Source organism: Neofelis nebulosa, chromosome 2, assembly GCF_028018385.1.
Source record: "Neofelis nebulosa isolate mNeoNeb1 chromosome 2, mNeoNeb1.pri, whole genome shotgun sequence".
In the NCBI taxonomy this organism is placed as follows: domain Eukaryota; kingdom Metazoa; phylum Chordata; class Mammalia; order Carnivora; family Felidae; genus Neofelis; species Neofelis nebulosa.
Window position 1 is genome coordinate 187689319 of NC_080783.1, and position 16002 is coordinate 187705320.

A 16002-nucleotide genomic window follows, 5' to 3' on the forward strand; every position below is an offset into this window, starting at 1 on the left:
GCCAACCAGGCACCTCAGGCTTTTCTCATTTCTAACAAACCAGATTCTCTGTCACATCTCACCCAACAGAAAGAGCTCATCATTCACCTGGCAGAGACCAATTCAAACCATAAAACCAGATTCCTGACCATCACTGCTCCCGTGGGGAAAATTCACCACCACAATTCACCACCACAATTAGGCTCTTGTGTACACACTGTGCCCTCGGCAATGCAGTCCACAGTGGTCCTATATCTTCTGTTCACCGACCAGCTATTGGAAAGGGACAGAGCCCAAAACACAAGCTCAACAAGTCACAAACAGACCTGGCCAATATCCAGACACAAAAACAAAGAATCAAAAGGGAATAAAAGGGGAGAAAGAGTCAGCAAAAACGAAGTTCCTGGAGTTTGCTCTAGAGAGTGGGGAAAAGGCAAGACTATAGCCCATGGGTTTCTACTGCTCATCTTAACAGAAGGCAACTGGGTGGATCTTCCACTGCTGAGTTCCTAGCACTGATAAAAGGGCAGGAAACTTTCAGAATCTCTGAGCAAAGCTTTCTTTCCTTTTTTTTTTTTTTTTTAAATTTTCTTTAATGTCTATTTTTGAGAGAGAGAGAGAGAGAGAGACAGAATGTGAGCAGGGGAGGGGCAGAGAGAGAGGGAGACACAGAATCCGAAGCAGGCTCCAGGCTCTGAGCTGTCAGCACAGAGCCCAAACTCACAAACTTCGAGATCATGACCTGAGCTGAAGTCAGATGCTTAACCGACTGAGCCACCCAGGCACCTCTCTGAGCAAGGCTTTCTTAGTATGGCTTTCTCTGACTTTTGAAACCTCTAAGCTCACTATTAGGTAAGGTCAGAAAAACACACATCAAGGTTGTGGGAAAAGAAACTCTAAACATCAGCATTAACCTTAAAAAAAACTAAAACTGCCCGTTATTCTATCAGGGAAAAAAACGGTTTATTCGGGAATAGCAGAGAATCGCAATCCGGGACAAACAAGCTACTGGACAGCCACAGGCAAGGCCAGAGAGCAGAAGGGAGGAACGCTGTTTTAGAGGGGAAAAGGAAGTCCATTGGCGTGAACTAGGAGTTCAAAGTGTAGTGGCTCTTCATTGGCTGAGTTGTGCCGGTCTCTCCATGGGGGGGCTGTTGCGAGGGGAGGAGGAAACCTTTCTTGCTCCTCCTGGGATAGTAAAGTAGTAGCTAAAGAAGTGAGGACTTGCAAGGTGCATCTCTTCCTGTTGGGGCCGGCCGTTGACCGCTGCACACTCCCACTCCTCCGAGCGGGAGAGCGCCCCCTTCTGGCCTCCCAACTCCATTCTAAAGGCTACTTCCCTTCATTAATTGTGACAGCAGGTAACTGGCTGGTTGGATGGTCTGAAATTCAATTGGGGCACAAACATGAAACTTTTATTGTTTTCTAATCACTGCCTCCAACCTCACTTGCCACATTTCCCTTTCCAATGCCTTAACAATATCTTGAGTAGGCTCATTAGCTCCTGGTCATTCAGTGCAATTTAAAACTCTAGTCTCCTATTCATCAATCCATTACCATCATCATTACAGTCCCACCTCTGTTCTCATCTCCATCAACCCCCACCCTTCCTCCTTTCCATCCTAAAGAGGATCATCTCTGCAGCCAGATAAATCAGAGGTAACTGTCCATTTCCAGCTCCTTTCTTCTGCTCTATTTGAATAAAAAAGCAATGCTGAACAGATAAAGAATTGAATGAAGGGGCAGACCACACCTCTTCCCTTCTCTAAGTATATGTGGTAAAACCCGACCTGTGGGGGAGAGAGGGAGGAATGGGAAAGAGGCTCAGATGTACTGGACTTGAGTTCTCTTACTCCATAAATAATTTCTTACTCTTGTTGCCTCTTCCAGTCTCTGACTTCACCTTAGATTCTCTCTTTGTGTTTTTGTCCTCACGTCTCTCTCAGGGTTGTTTTATTTCCTTTCTACTTCCTCCTATTCCCCATTCCGTTTTCTACCCTTCCCTGTAATCACCTTGAACAGTGCAGAAGTTCTATCTGAAATCTAATTTGAGTAACTTTTTTTGAAGGGCCCATATTGACTCAATTTGAGTGTGCTCCTTATATAAACTGAGTTACTAAATCTCCTAGGAGAAATGTCCCCTGATGATGCTTGTAGCCTAAGGCATTCTCCCAGCTCTCATTAGGGCACTTCTTACAGCCATTGCTACACTTGTTCAGGGAGACTCTGGCTCCAGACTTTGGAGAAAAACACTTCCAAGGAAGGTAGTAATTTATGTGATGAGGCCCCCAGGACTGGCTAGTCCTCTTGACCAATGGTAGGTATGTGCTTCCTTTGTTTAAACCCATATTTCTCCATTGGCCAGTCCCTGCATCAATACGAAATGGACTTAATTACAATAGATTTCTAATTGATTTCTACAATAGATTTCTATTGTTCACTGGTGGTGTAGGACATAGCACCTTGGTTTTCTCGGGAGATAATTGGTAATTCTTAGCCCTTTTTATTTCCACAAATATTTTACAATATTCTTGTCATGTTGGGATTTTTTTTTCTTTTTTGAGACTGCAATGACTCTATAAATCCACGTGGAGAAATTTGATACATTTAAAATATTGACTCTTCCAGACCATATATCTTTCCATTTATTTAGATCTCCTGTAATGTCTCTTATTAGAGCTTTATCATTTTCCCAGAAGAGATCTTACACCTATTTGGTAGACTTATTCCTAGTGAGGATGTTTCAGAATGGTGGTGGTGGGGGGGGGAGGGGTGGTTTGGAGCCGACAGCCAAGAAAGAATTCTTGGGGACGTCTTGGGGGCAAAAAAAGGGATTTTATTAAAGCATGGGGACAGGATCCGTGGACAGGAAGAGCTGCACTGGGGTTATGAAGAGTGACTGATTATATACCTTCAGGTTGGGAAGGGGTTAGAGACAGCGTAAGTCTCTAAGAAATTTTGGAAGCAAGGTTTCCAGCACCTTGAGGGGATAGTTGTTGTTAGGAAAATGTCATTTATTGCTGTTTAGTAAAACCTCATCATGGGACCCTTCAGATGTATATCAGGGATCATACGCTTGGAGTATAATTGCCAACATGTAATTGGGGGCTAAAGATAAAGGAGGTTTGCAAAGGAATTTTTATGTGTTTAAGGAGACTCACAGGATGCTGGGGGGGGGGGGGAGGTCAGGATAATGTTAAGTGAAGATTCCCTTTTCCCCCCCTAGCAAAGTGTTATCATTGAAGCAGCTGAGCTCCTAGAGGAAGGTCACTCTGCTTATTTCAAGGACTTGTCAATGGGCTGTAGGCAGTAAGGGAATTTAATTTTTTCGTTTGCCTTTGTTTCCCACATCACCATGGCAAGCACTTAAACCTACTTACATCTTTTTTTAAAAAAATTTTTTTAAATGTTTATTCATTTTGATAGAGCACGAGCGGGGGAAGGGCAGAGAGAGATGGAGACACAGAATCCAAAGCAGGCTCCAGGCTCTGAGCTGCCAGCACAGAGCCCGACGTGGGGCTCAAACTCAAGAACTGTGAGATCATGACCTGAGCCGAAGTCAGATGCTTAACCGACTGAGCCATCCAGGTGCCCCAAACCTCCTTACATCTTGATGAGGGTGATATTAAGGCTCCAGGAAATGGAGTCCATAGGTTTCTGGAGATTAGGCTATGGATAAGATTGCCTTTTTCTTGCACTTTACTGAGTTTTCCGTACACTGAAGGTGATTCCTGTCCTGAATGACTGATGTCTGTCAGTCAGTCATTTGTTTTCTTTCCTTTCCTTGGTTCTTGGGCATCCAGGAGTGTCAGAGGAATATCACACATATCCTACCTGGGGTGGGGGTGCTGTTAACATGTGCTTTGCTCTCAGCTGGCCTTATGCTCCCTCATCACTACGACTTCATTTTTTTTAATGCCATTGTGAATTTTTTTCAATTTCAATTCTGGTTTCTTACAGGAATATAGAAATACAATTGATTTTTACGTTGATTTCATATCTAGCCACTATACTGAATTATAATAATGTTTAGGGGCGCCTGGGTGGCGCAGTCGGTTAAGCGTCCGACTTCAGCCAGGTCACGATCTCACGGCCAGTGAGTTCGAGCCCCGCGTCAGGCTCTGGGCTGATGGCTCAGAGCCTGGAGCCTGTTTCCGATTCTGTGTCTCCCTCTCTCTCTGTCCCTCCCCCGTTCATGCTCTGTCTCTCTCTGTCCCAAAAATAAATAAATGTTGAAAAAAAAAAAAATAATGTTTAGATTATGTAAGGTTTTTAAATATAGATAATCATAGCATCTGGAATGATACTGGCTTTATTTCTTCCTTTCCAATCATTCACCTTTTATTTCATTTTGTTCCTTTTTATACATTGCATCCTTTTTATACCTCAAGTACAACGTTAAATTGAAGTAATGGTTTTAGGCATCCATGGCTTGTTCCTGTCTCAAAAAGTTTTGCTGCTTGCTATGGGTTTTTTGCAAATAGCTTTTATCAGGTTAGACGTGTCATTTTAGTCTTAGTTTGCGAGACGTTTTCATGAGTGGATATTAAGCTTTATCAAATGCTTTTTCTGCCTATTGATATGGTGTACTAAGGGAGTTTAAAATTTTTTCCATCTGTGTTTATGGGTGAGATTGGCCTATAATTTTCCTTCCTCAAAGTGTCCTTGTCAGGTTTTGGTATCGAGGTTATGCAGGCCTCATAAAATGACTAATGGAGAGTATCCCCTCTTCATTAGTCCTCCGGAAACGTTTATAATTGTGTTTTCTGGGATGTTTGTTGGCCTCACGGGTGGCAGTCACACTGATACAAACTTCCTCCTGCAGTGGCTCTCCTGTGATAGCTTCCTCCTAAAAACAGGCAATAACATTCTCTAACACCCAGCCAATCAGCTATGAAATACCCCTTCTTCTGATCATATAATCCTTAATAAATGCCCCGGTTAAATCCTGCCCATTTCCAGTTCCTGCAACGAGAGAAGCTCGTGATGGCTTTGCAGTCATCACCAATTTAAAAACATTTTATGTTAATTTCTCCCCAAATACCCATCTTGACAGGTCAGTGAGATTCACCAGGAAAGTTCCACATGGGAAGTTTCGTTTCAGCAGGAGGGTGTGAAGAGGTTCCCTCTGCCTTTCGCACACTGTGCACACAAGTTGAACTTGTTAGCCTTGCTCCAGCCTATTCCTTTGCTGCTTGTGAATGTTATGATCTATATTTTTCCTTGTTCTACTTGAAGTGATGTATAATTATAGACCACTGTGGAAAATTTTTTCCACCTCCAGAGGAGAAAACATTTCTAACTGTCCTTATACTATGTTACATGCCTTAGCTTTTGTTGTAGTTACCTTTAAAAAAAAAAAAAGGCGTATGATCCTTCAAAACTCTTAAACTGACTTTCTACCTGGAATTGCCCTAGCTCTTTGCTACTTCAAGTGTGGTTCATGAACTAGCAATATAGGCATCACACGGGAGCTTGTTAAAAATGCAGAGCCTCTGGGATGCCTCATGGCTTAGTCGGTTGAGCGTCCAAAGTTGGCTCAGGTCATGATCTCACAGTTTGTGAGTTCGAGACCGGCATCAGGCTCTGTGCTGACAGTTCAGGGCCTGGAGCCTGTTTCAGATTCTGTGTCTCCCTCTCTCTCTCTCTCTGCCCCTCCCCCACTCATGCTGACTCTCTCTCAAAATAAATAAACATAGGGGTGCCCGGGTAGCTCAGTTGGTTAAGCGTCCAACTTCAGCTCAGGTCATGATCTCACAGCCTGTGAGTTCAAGCCCCGTGTCGGGCCCTGTGCTGACAGCTCAGAGCCCGGAGCTTGCTTCGGATTCTGTGTCTCCTTCGCTCTGCCCCTACCCTGCTCACGCTGTGTCTCTCTCACTCTCAAAAGTGAATACATGTTAAGAAGAATTTTTTTAAATAATAAATAAATAAATAAATAAACATTAAAAAAAAAAGTTTTTTTAAATGCAGGATCTCTAGTCCCTCCCCAGAACTGTGGAATCAAAATCTTCATTTTAGCAAGATCCCCAGGGGATTTGTGGGCTTCTAACATTTTAGAAGCACTGCTGTGGCTGATGCCAATTACCCTTCCCAGGCCACACCGCTACTTTTGTCCTCCTCCATCAATGCATTTTTTCCAGTGATCAGGTCTGCCAAATTCAAACACGAGGAGACTGACATCATGAAAATTTGAGATTGTGTTTTGTTTCGGGGGTTCCTTCAAATCCTTTATAAGCACTGCTTGTTTTTATTTTTTTTTTTTTTTTTTTTTTTTTTTTTTTTTCAACATTTTTAATTTATTTTTGGGACAGAGAGAGACAGAGCATGAACGGGGGAGGGGCAGAGAGAGAGGGAGACACAGAATCAGAAACAGGCTCCAGGCTCCGAGCCATCAGCCCAGAGCCTGACGCAGGGCTCGAACTCACGGACCGCGAGATCGTGACCTGGCTGAAGTCGGACGCTTAACCGACTGCGCCACCCAGGCGCCCAAGCACTGCTTGTTTTTAAAACACTTCTATTGTGAAATGTAACACACACATAAAAGTGCATAAAATGTAAATGTAAAGGACTTATTCTAATGTGAACATCCATTAACTATCACCCAAATAAAAAAAATAGAACTTAATTAGCACCCAAAAGCAGCTCCTCACCCACAAAAGACTTCTTTCCAGACCATATGCCCCTTTGTATCCCCAAAGGTAACTATGATCCTGCATTTCATGTGTATGTCTCTAAATAATATAGTTTAGTTTGACTTGTTTTTTGACCTCTATATAAATGGACTCCTTTATATAGTGTTTCGTGCACTCAATCCATAAGATCCATTTGTGACACTGTAGCACATTTTTATCGCTGAATAGTTTTCCATATGAATATGAATATGTTACAATATATTTATCTCTTCTGCTGTTGATGCACAATAATAAGGTTGTTGAGGTCATAGTCAAAATGATGCTATGATTGGTTTTATACAAATATTCTGGTGAACATGTGCTCAGATCCTCCTAAGGAAGTGAGCCCAAATTATTTTGCTCACTTACCCCTAAAGACTTGAAAAATGTATGTATTCTCTCACACATTTTTAATAGACTTTATTTTTTTAGAACAGTTTTAAAGTCACACACACACACACAAATTGAGCAGAAAGTACAGAGAGTTCCCATATAAATACCTCCTACCCCTTCACATGTACAACCTCCTCCATTATCAACATGCCACATCACAGTGGTAATATTTGCTACAGTTGATGTACCTACATTGACACATCATTATCACCCAAAGACCGTAGTTTACATTATGGTTCACTCCTGGGGTTGCACAGTTTATTGGTCTTGACAAATGTATAATGACATGTAACCATTGTTACAGTATACAGAATGGTTTCACTATCCTAAAAATTGTCACATATTTTTAAGTCGATATTTAAAATGTTCATTGTATGGGGCGCCTGGGTGGCGCAGTCGGTTAAGCGTCCGACTTCAGCCAGGTCACGATCTCGCGGTGCGTGAGTTCGAGCCCCGCGTCAGGCTCTGGGCTGATGGCTCGGAGCCTGGAGCCTGTTTCCGATTCTGTGTCTCCTTCTCTCTCTGCCCCTCCCCCGTTCATGCTCTGTCTCTCTCTGTCCCAAAAATAAATAAAAAATGTTAAAAAAAAAAAAATAAATAAATAAAATAAAATAAAATGTTCATTGTAAGTGAAATAGTTGCAAAGGATTTAATTTCTGGAGCACCACAAACATTGGCATTTTATTTTATTTATTTTGAACTTTTTAATGTTTATTTATATTTTAGAGAGAGTGACAGAAAGACAGAGAGTGTGTGTGAGCTGCAGAGTGGCAGAGAGAGAGGGAGACACAGAATCCAAAGCAGGCTCCAGGCTCCAAGCTGTCAGCACAGAGCTCAATGCAGGGCTCCAACCCACAAACTGTGAGATCCTGACCTAAGCTGAAGTCGCTTAACTGACTGAGCCACCCAGGCGCCCCTAAACATTAGCATTTTAAAATAAAGCTATTACAGCACTCTTTTAACACCATCTACATACCAGCAAACTAAACACTTGTAATTTTTTATTTTTTGTTTTCAAATAATGTCAGATTTACAGAACAGTTGCAAGAATGGTGCAAAAAATTCCTACATACCCTTCACTCAGATTCTTCAAATATTAACATCTTATCACATTTGCTTTATCTATCTATCCCTAAGTACTTTAGTGCATATTTCCTAAAGATAAGGACATTCTGTTATATAATCACAATATAAATATCATAATAAGGAAATTAGTACCGATACAATGCTAAATGGCCTTGTTCCAATTTTGCCAATTATCCAAATAATATTCATTCTAAGCAAGGAAAATCCAGGACCATGAGTTACATTCAGTTGTTATGCTACAAAGCCTTATTCTGGAACAATTCCTCAGTCTTTCCTTGTCCTTCATGACCTTAACATTTTTGAAGAATACAACCAAGTTACTCCGTGGAATATCGTTTAATTTGAGTCTGTTTGATGTTTCCTCGTGATTAATTAAGATTATGCATTTTTTGGCAGGAATACCAGGTAAGAATGTTGTGCCGTTCTCACTGCATTGTATCAGGAGACACATGATTCTATGTGTCCTTTTACTAGTGATATTGATATGATCACAAATTTCTCCATTACAAAAATAAAAAATAAAAAGACAATTTTAACTTTTTTTTTTTTTTTTTTTTGGACAGAGAGAGACAGAGCATGAGCAGGGGAGGGGCAGAGAGAGAGGGAGACACAGAATCGGAAACAGGCTCCAGGCTCCGAGCCATCAGCCCAGAGCCTGACGCGGGGCTCGAACTCACGGACCGCGAGATCGTGACCTGGCTGAAGTCGGACGCTTAACCGACTGCGCCACCCAGGCGCCCCAAGACAATTTTATTTCTATGCTAAAAATATTTTGATTGATATCCTAAGAAAGGGGAGAAGATGAAATCATATAAAATGCTCAGTACGGGGCGCCTGAGTGGCTCAGTCGGTTAAGCACCAGACTCTTAATTCGGCTCAGGTTATTATCTCAGGGTTGTGAGATTCACCCTTGCGTTGGGCTCTGTGCTGAGCATGAAGCTTGCTTAAATTTCTCTCACTCCTTCTCTTTCTGCCCCTCTTTCACTTGTATGCACGTGCGCCCTCTTTCTCTCCCTCTCAAAAAAATAAATTAAATGGTCGGTAAAACTACAAAAGGCAAAAAAAAAAAAAAAAAAAGAATGGAGATAAAAACAGGAACACAGAACGAGGGTGATGTACAGGAAACAGTAACAAATATAGTAGATATTAATCCAACTATCTCAAAAATCGCTTTAAATTCAATGGTCTAAACACACCAGTCAAAAGACAGAGATTGTCAGACTGGATGAAAAAACCAAGCCCTAATTAAATGTTTCTCCAAGAGACCACTTAATCTTTTCATGGTATATAATACTTCCATTTTAGCAAGAGAGAAGAAGTATGAAAACTTTTGAAGAAGATCAGAAGGTATGTTCTATACTCTAACTCAGTTTGCTCCAGTAGTGGGGATTAAGGAACCCACTTTAAATACAATGACATATGGGGCGCCTGGATGGCGCAGTCGGTTAAGCGTCCGACTTCAGCCAGGTCACGATCTCGCGGTCCGTGAGTTCGAGCCCCGCGTCAGGCTCTGGGCTGATGGCTCGGAGCCTGGAGCCTGTTTCCGATTCTGTGTCTCCCTCTCTTTCTGCCCCTCCCCCGTTCATGCTCTGGCTTTCTCTGTCCCAAAATAAATAAAACGTTGAAAAAAATAAATAAATAAATACAATGACATATGTAGATTAAAAGTAAAGGGATAGAGAAAGATATACTATGCTAACACTAAGCAAAAGAAAGCTTGAGTGGCTATATTAATTTCAGAACTTAGAGCAAGAAAAATTATCAGGGATAAAGCAGGGCATTACATAATGATAAAAGGGTCAGTTCTCCAAGAAGACATAACAAACCCTGACGTGTAAGCACCTAACAATAGAACAAAATATGTGAGGTAAAAACTGATACAAGTTCAGAGAGACTTCAATGCTCTCTATTAGATATGGACAGATCAGTTGGCAATCAGTAAGGGCATGGTTGAACTCAACAGTGCCATCAATCAACTGCATATAATTGACATCCTATAGACTATTTCATCCAACAGTAGCAGAAAAGAGATTCTTCTTAAGTTCCAATGGAACAAGATAGACCGCATGCTAGGCGCTAAACTACATCTTAACAACTTTAAGAGACTAGAAATCCTACAATGTCTGCCTTCAGACGATAGTAGAATTAAACTAGAAACCAAGAATAGAAAGGTAGCTGGAAAATCCCCAGATACTTAGAGATCAGTTACTATTTTTCCTTTCATAATCAATTAGTATTTTGTGGGGAGAATCTTTGAAATTACGTTAATTCATCCACTAGTTTTACTATCCACTGGTGATTCTTGCCTGAATCCCAATTGTTACTACTATGGAAACCTACATTTATTTACTAGTTGGCATTCTACTGTATGGAAGAACTTTTCCTTCTTCCTTGTTTATTTATCTATAAAGGTATGGACTCATGGATTCCTGTTGGACTCAATGGATTATTGAACTCCCATCCAGTTCCACAGGGTTCATTCCAGCCTTCCCTCTTTCCATGTTTGTAACTTCCTTCTCCAACGGCGAGAAACATGGCTCATAGTTTCAGTCCTGAAATACACATAAAAAGAAGTTTGAAAAAATCTAGTGTAGGATGAGGGTGGGGGAAAAGAAGAAAAATCTAGCCTATACCATTGCAAGGAAACAAACCAGATCTCAATCTTAAACAGACCTCAGTATTTCTGTTTTTCTTTCACTGGAGAGTATCTACCAGTAATTCTGTGTTCCAGAGTTATTTGAATTGGCTCTTCCCCCCCCCCTTCAGTGTGGTTATGTTTTTCATTTGAAATACATTTTGTTTCATCTGTTTCTTTATATTCTACTGTAGGCTTCCCCCATTCTTGGTTTTTGTTTGTTTCTGTTTTTACTATATAAAACATTAGTATGATTCAAAGCATCTCTCCCCTTTCCCATTGTTGGCACCCCACTTCTGTCCCCCACTCTTTCTACCCCATTCTACCCAAGTGGATCAGTCTCATTTACTTCTGATCTCTCCATTCTGTGCTTCTTTTGCACAAATGAACAGATACATACATGTTTTCTTATTTTCTCTTCTTTCTTACATAAAAGGTCGCATACTGTAGGTGGTCTTTTGCATTTTGGCTTTATTTCCTTAACAATATATACTGGAAATCACTCCATATCTGTTCGGGTAGATTCTTTCTTACAGCGCATAGTACTCATCTGTACGTATGTACCACAGTTCACCACTTTCCTGTGTCTGCCATTTAGGCTGCTTCCAATGATTTGCAATTACAACCAATGTTACAATGGATAACCTTGTCCATAACTATTTTTGTACTGTTGGAAGCATATCTTCTGGAAGTGGGAAAGATGGATCAAGAGATCCTAAATGCCTATACACCTTTGATTGATTTTGCTAAATCCCCCCCTCCAAGAGTTGTACTGGTTTGTATTCCCACTAGCAGTGTGTAAGAGGGTGTTTCCCCACAGCCTCACCAACAGAATGTGTCATAATTTAACATTTTTACCAATCTGATGGGTGAAAAATAGTGTATCAGAGTAAATTGACTTCACATTTTTTTTCTGTGAGTGAGGTTAGACATCTTTTCATATATGTTTAAGGCCATTTAAAAATTTTTTAAAAGATTTTTTTAATGTTTATTTTTGAGAGAGAGAGAGAGAGAAAGAGAGAGAGAAGTGTGTGAATGGAGGAAGTGCAGAGAGAGAGAGGGAGACACAGAATCTGAAGCAGGTTCCAGGCTCTGAGCTGTCAGCACAGAGCCCGACGCAGGCCTCGAACTCACAGACTGTGAGATCATGACCTGAGCCGAAGTCAGACACTCAACCAACTGAGCCACCCAGGTGCCCCTTAAAAAAATTTTTTTTTAATGTTTATTTATGTTTTTGAGAGACAGAATACGAGCAGGGAAGGGTAGCAGAGAGAGAGGGAGACACAGAATCTGAAACAGGCTCCAGGCTCCGAGCTGTCAACACAGAGCCCAAAGCAGGGCTCAAACTCACGAGCCAGGCCGTGAGCTCATGACCTGAGTTGAAGTCAGATGCTTAACCAACCGAGCCAACCAGGCACCCCGGTATTTGGTGTCTTAAGTTGGGGTAGGGGGCGGGGAGGGGATGATGGTCTTATAAGACTGATCCCTGAACCTGTGGGATCTGACACTATCTCTGGATAAACAGTGTCAGAATTGAGTAAAATTGTGGGACACCTAGCTGGTGTCGAGAGAATTGCTTGGTGGTGGTGTGGGGGTCTCCCCCGACAGTTGGAATTGGGTCCAGAACCTAATTTACCAACTTAAGTCTATCAAACATTTCATTATCAAAAAAAATTTAAACGCTTGGGAAAATATGGTTGGAAAGGAGTGATCAGTAACAAACTCAGTGCAGTGACAGAAGTTCTGCAGAGAAAACAGTGGAACTAGTCATTCTTTCAAATAATAGCATCTCTTCTATATCTATTGGAGAGATTGAAATGTTAAAAAACAAAAGAAAACCACAGGGGTTCCTGGCTGACTCAGTTGGTGGAACGGGTGATTCTTGATCTCAGGGTTGTGGGTTCCAGCCCACGTTGGGTGTGGAGATTACTTAAAAATAAAATCTTAAAAAAAAGAAAATAAAAGAAAACTACACACACATGCACAACACCCCTATTACAGTAATTTTCTATCCTTCGTTTTGACCTCAAAAGTCTTCAATTTAATTTTTTTTCAACATTTATTTATTTTTGAGACAGAGAGAGAGAGAGCATGAACAGGGGAGGGTCAGAGGAAGAGGGAGGCATAGAATCTGAAACAGGCTCCAGGCTCTGAGCTGTCAGCACAGAGCCCGACCCGGGGCTCGGGCCCACAGATAGCGAGATCATGACCTGAGCTAAAGTCCGAGGCTTAACCGACTGAGCCACCCAGGCGCCCCAACCTCAAAAGTCTTCAAAAGAAAACCTGCAGACTCACTCAATCTCCTTTGCCAACATATTTTGTGTCTTTACGGTCTGACTTGCTAGCTTCTCCCAACACTGTGTAAGTGCCCTCTGCCAGGTCCGTCAATCACGGGCAGGATACTGACACCATATTGTGCAGCTTTAAGCCTCCTAACACTTTGCACGTATAATGCTTTGGCAACGAACAGTACAAATGGGACACTACAAGTATTTGCACGTAGCTATCAAGGCAACTGGCAATTCAGATAACATAATTTTTGCTTTTTCCTTTAAAGACTTATGCTTGGGGGGCTTCTGGATGGCTCAGTCGGTTGAGTGTTCGACTTCAGCTCAGGTCATGATCTCTCGTGAGTTTGAGCCCCGCATCAGGGCTCACTGCTATCAGTGCAGAGCCCGCTTCGGATCCTTTGTCCACCCCCCCCCCCCCCACTCCCCTGCTCTCGCTCTCCCTCTCATAAATAAATAAATAAATAAATAAATAAATAAATGAATAAATAAAACATTTAATTTTTTTTAACGTTTTTATTTATTTTTGAGACAGAGAGAGACAGAGCATGAATGGTGAGGGGCAGGGAGAGAGGGAGACACAGAATCGGAAGCAGGCTCCAGGCTCTGGGCCATCAGCCCAGAGCCCGATGTGGGGCTCGAACCCACGGACCATGAGATTGTGACCCGAGCCGAAGTCGGACGCCCAACCGACTGAGCCACCCAGGCGCCCCAATAAATAAAACATTTAAAGACTTATGCTTGGCATACATTGGTTAAAACTGTGACTGTCTCTTTCTTTCCAGACCTGGTCCAGTAGGAGGTACCATCATGAGAGTTGACATCGGCTTAGTATGGGAAAGAAATGCACACATTGGCGTTGTTGGTGAGCAGAATGGTATTATTAATAGCTGCACTTCAATAAGCTATGATGAATTTGGTAGATCCCCAGTTTCCATATTTCTTCTAGCACCACACAAAATGCATGTGCAGTAAACAAAGTTCCTACTTTAACAAATGGTAAAATATGAAGGATGAACAGAGATGACCTCTATCTCTTTCTCCTGACCGTTTCTGGTCATGTAGATGTGCACACATGTAACTGTGCCGTCACACATCTCTTCCAGGGACAAATTACAGGACACTAGCTGATTAAACCAAGTGCCTTTGGAAACAAGTGACCAATGACATTGCTGTTGCTCTCCTCTGGTCACTTAGACGCTTGGTTTACCAGCCGATTTTGCCTTAGGCTCTGTGCACCGTGACCTTTAGTTATAAGCCCAACATCAGTTTCCCAATGAACAGTATTACTGGGAATCAGGAAATTAGAGGCTAGCTTTTCATTACATAAGTTTGTGAAATAGAGGTTGAACAATTGCATCATAGTTTGTATAGAGAATAATCAAATGTTATTGCTGCTTTTGTCATTTAAGTTGTAAATCTATAAATATTTATATTATTGCTCAGTAACTTATTTTAAAATTTTCCGGGGCACCTGAGTGGCTCAGTTGGTTGGGCGGCCAGCTTGGCCTCAGGTCATGATCTTGCAGTCCAGTCCGTGAGTTCGAGCACTGCCTCAGGCTCTGTGCTGACAGCTCAGAGCCTGGAGCCTGCTTCAGATTCTGCGTCCCCCCTTCACTCTCTGCCCCTCCCCCACTTGTGCTCTGTCTCACTCTCAAAAATAAATGTTAAAAAAATTAAAAAAAATTTTTTCCATATATCCTTTCAACAGCAGTGACTTTTTTAATGTTTATGTATTGGGTGGGGGGGGGGGGGAAGGGATGAGGAGAGAGAGAGGGAGAGAGAGAGAATCCCAAGCAGGCTCCACACTATCAATGCAGAGCCCAACGCAGGGCTCCATCTCATGGCTGTGAGATCATGACCTGAGCAGAAATGAAGAGTCAGATGCTTAACTGACTGAGCCACCCAACAGGTGGCTCTCAACAGCAGTGACTTTTTAAAAAGCGAATATTTAATAAAAATATATATATTGTATTTCATCTCTCAAAAAAGTTTATATAAATGTGTAAAAAGCACAAAATGCTAACATTTACCATCCACTATGGAGGATGTAGTGAAATTATAGCCACATAAAAACTAAGACATTAGCAGCTACTTATAAAATAGTCAGATTTAACTTGTGTCACTGCACAAGATACGTTTAAAAATCATTCTGTTAAACATGGCTTTCATCCAGGTCACATGCTTGTTCTTCTCAATTTCTCTCATTTCAGGGGCACCTGGGTGGCTCGGTCAGTTGAACGTCCGACTTCGGCTCAGGTCATGATCTCACAGCCTGTGAGTTCAAGCCCCGCGTTGGGCTCTGTGCTGACAGCTCAGAGCCTGGAGCCTGCTTCGGATTCTGTGTCTCCCTCTCTGTCTCTGCCCCTAACCCACTCTCATTCTGTCTCTGTCTCTCTCAAAAATAAATAAACATTAAAAAAAAAATTAAAGGGCGCCTGGGTGGCTCAGTCGGTTAAGTGTCCGACTTCAGCTCAGGTCGTGATCTCACGGTTCGTGGGTTCCAGCCCCGCACCAGGCTCTATGCTGGCAGCTCAGAGCCTGGAGCCTGCTTCTGATTCTGTCTCTCTCTCTCTCTCTCTTTCTCTCTCTCTGCCCCTCCCTTGCTCACACTCTGTCTCTCTCTGTCTCTCAAAAATAAATAAATGTATAAAAAAAATTTTTTTAATTAAAAAAAAATTTCTCTCATTTCAATTTCTTGAATTTTCTTGCACAATTTTTGCTGTTCAAGTGTTGGCCTCACTAGTAAAAGAATTATAAAAGCAGTATAAATTATGCCAATTTGACATCCATTAGGATCAGATGCATCAAAGAGAAAATCAGGGATATTAATGTCAATAATGGGTAGATTTTTTTTCATTCAATTCATTAAACCAAAGCAAGACGTTTGAATGGTCCTACTCTTAGAGGTAAAATATCTGACTTTAGCATTAGAACCACTATAAATTCA

General features: G+C 41.7%; 1 long non-coding RNA gene across 1 annotated transcript in view; it reads left to right on the forward strand.

Annotated features, from left to right (window-relative positions):
• The window catches only part of LOC131504854 (uncharacterized), a 43549-nt gene that overhangs the window by 21086 nt on the left and 6461 nt on the right, over positions 1 to 16002 (forward strand). Inside the window, exon 2 of the long non-coding RNA XR_009258169.1 lies at positions 13838 to 13917. This is a non-coding gene — a long non-coding RNA (uncharacterized LOC131504854). The remainder of the gene's footprint in view (positions 1 to 13837; positions 13918 to 16002) is intronic.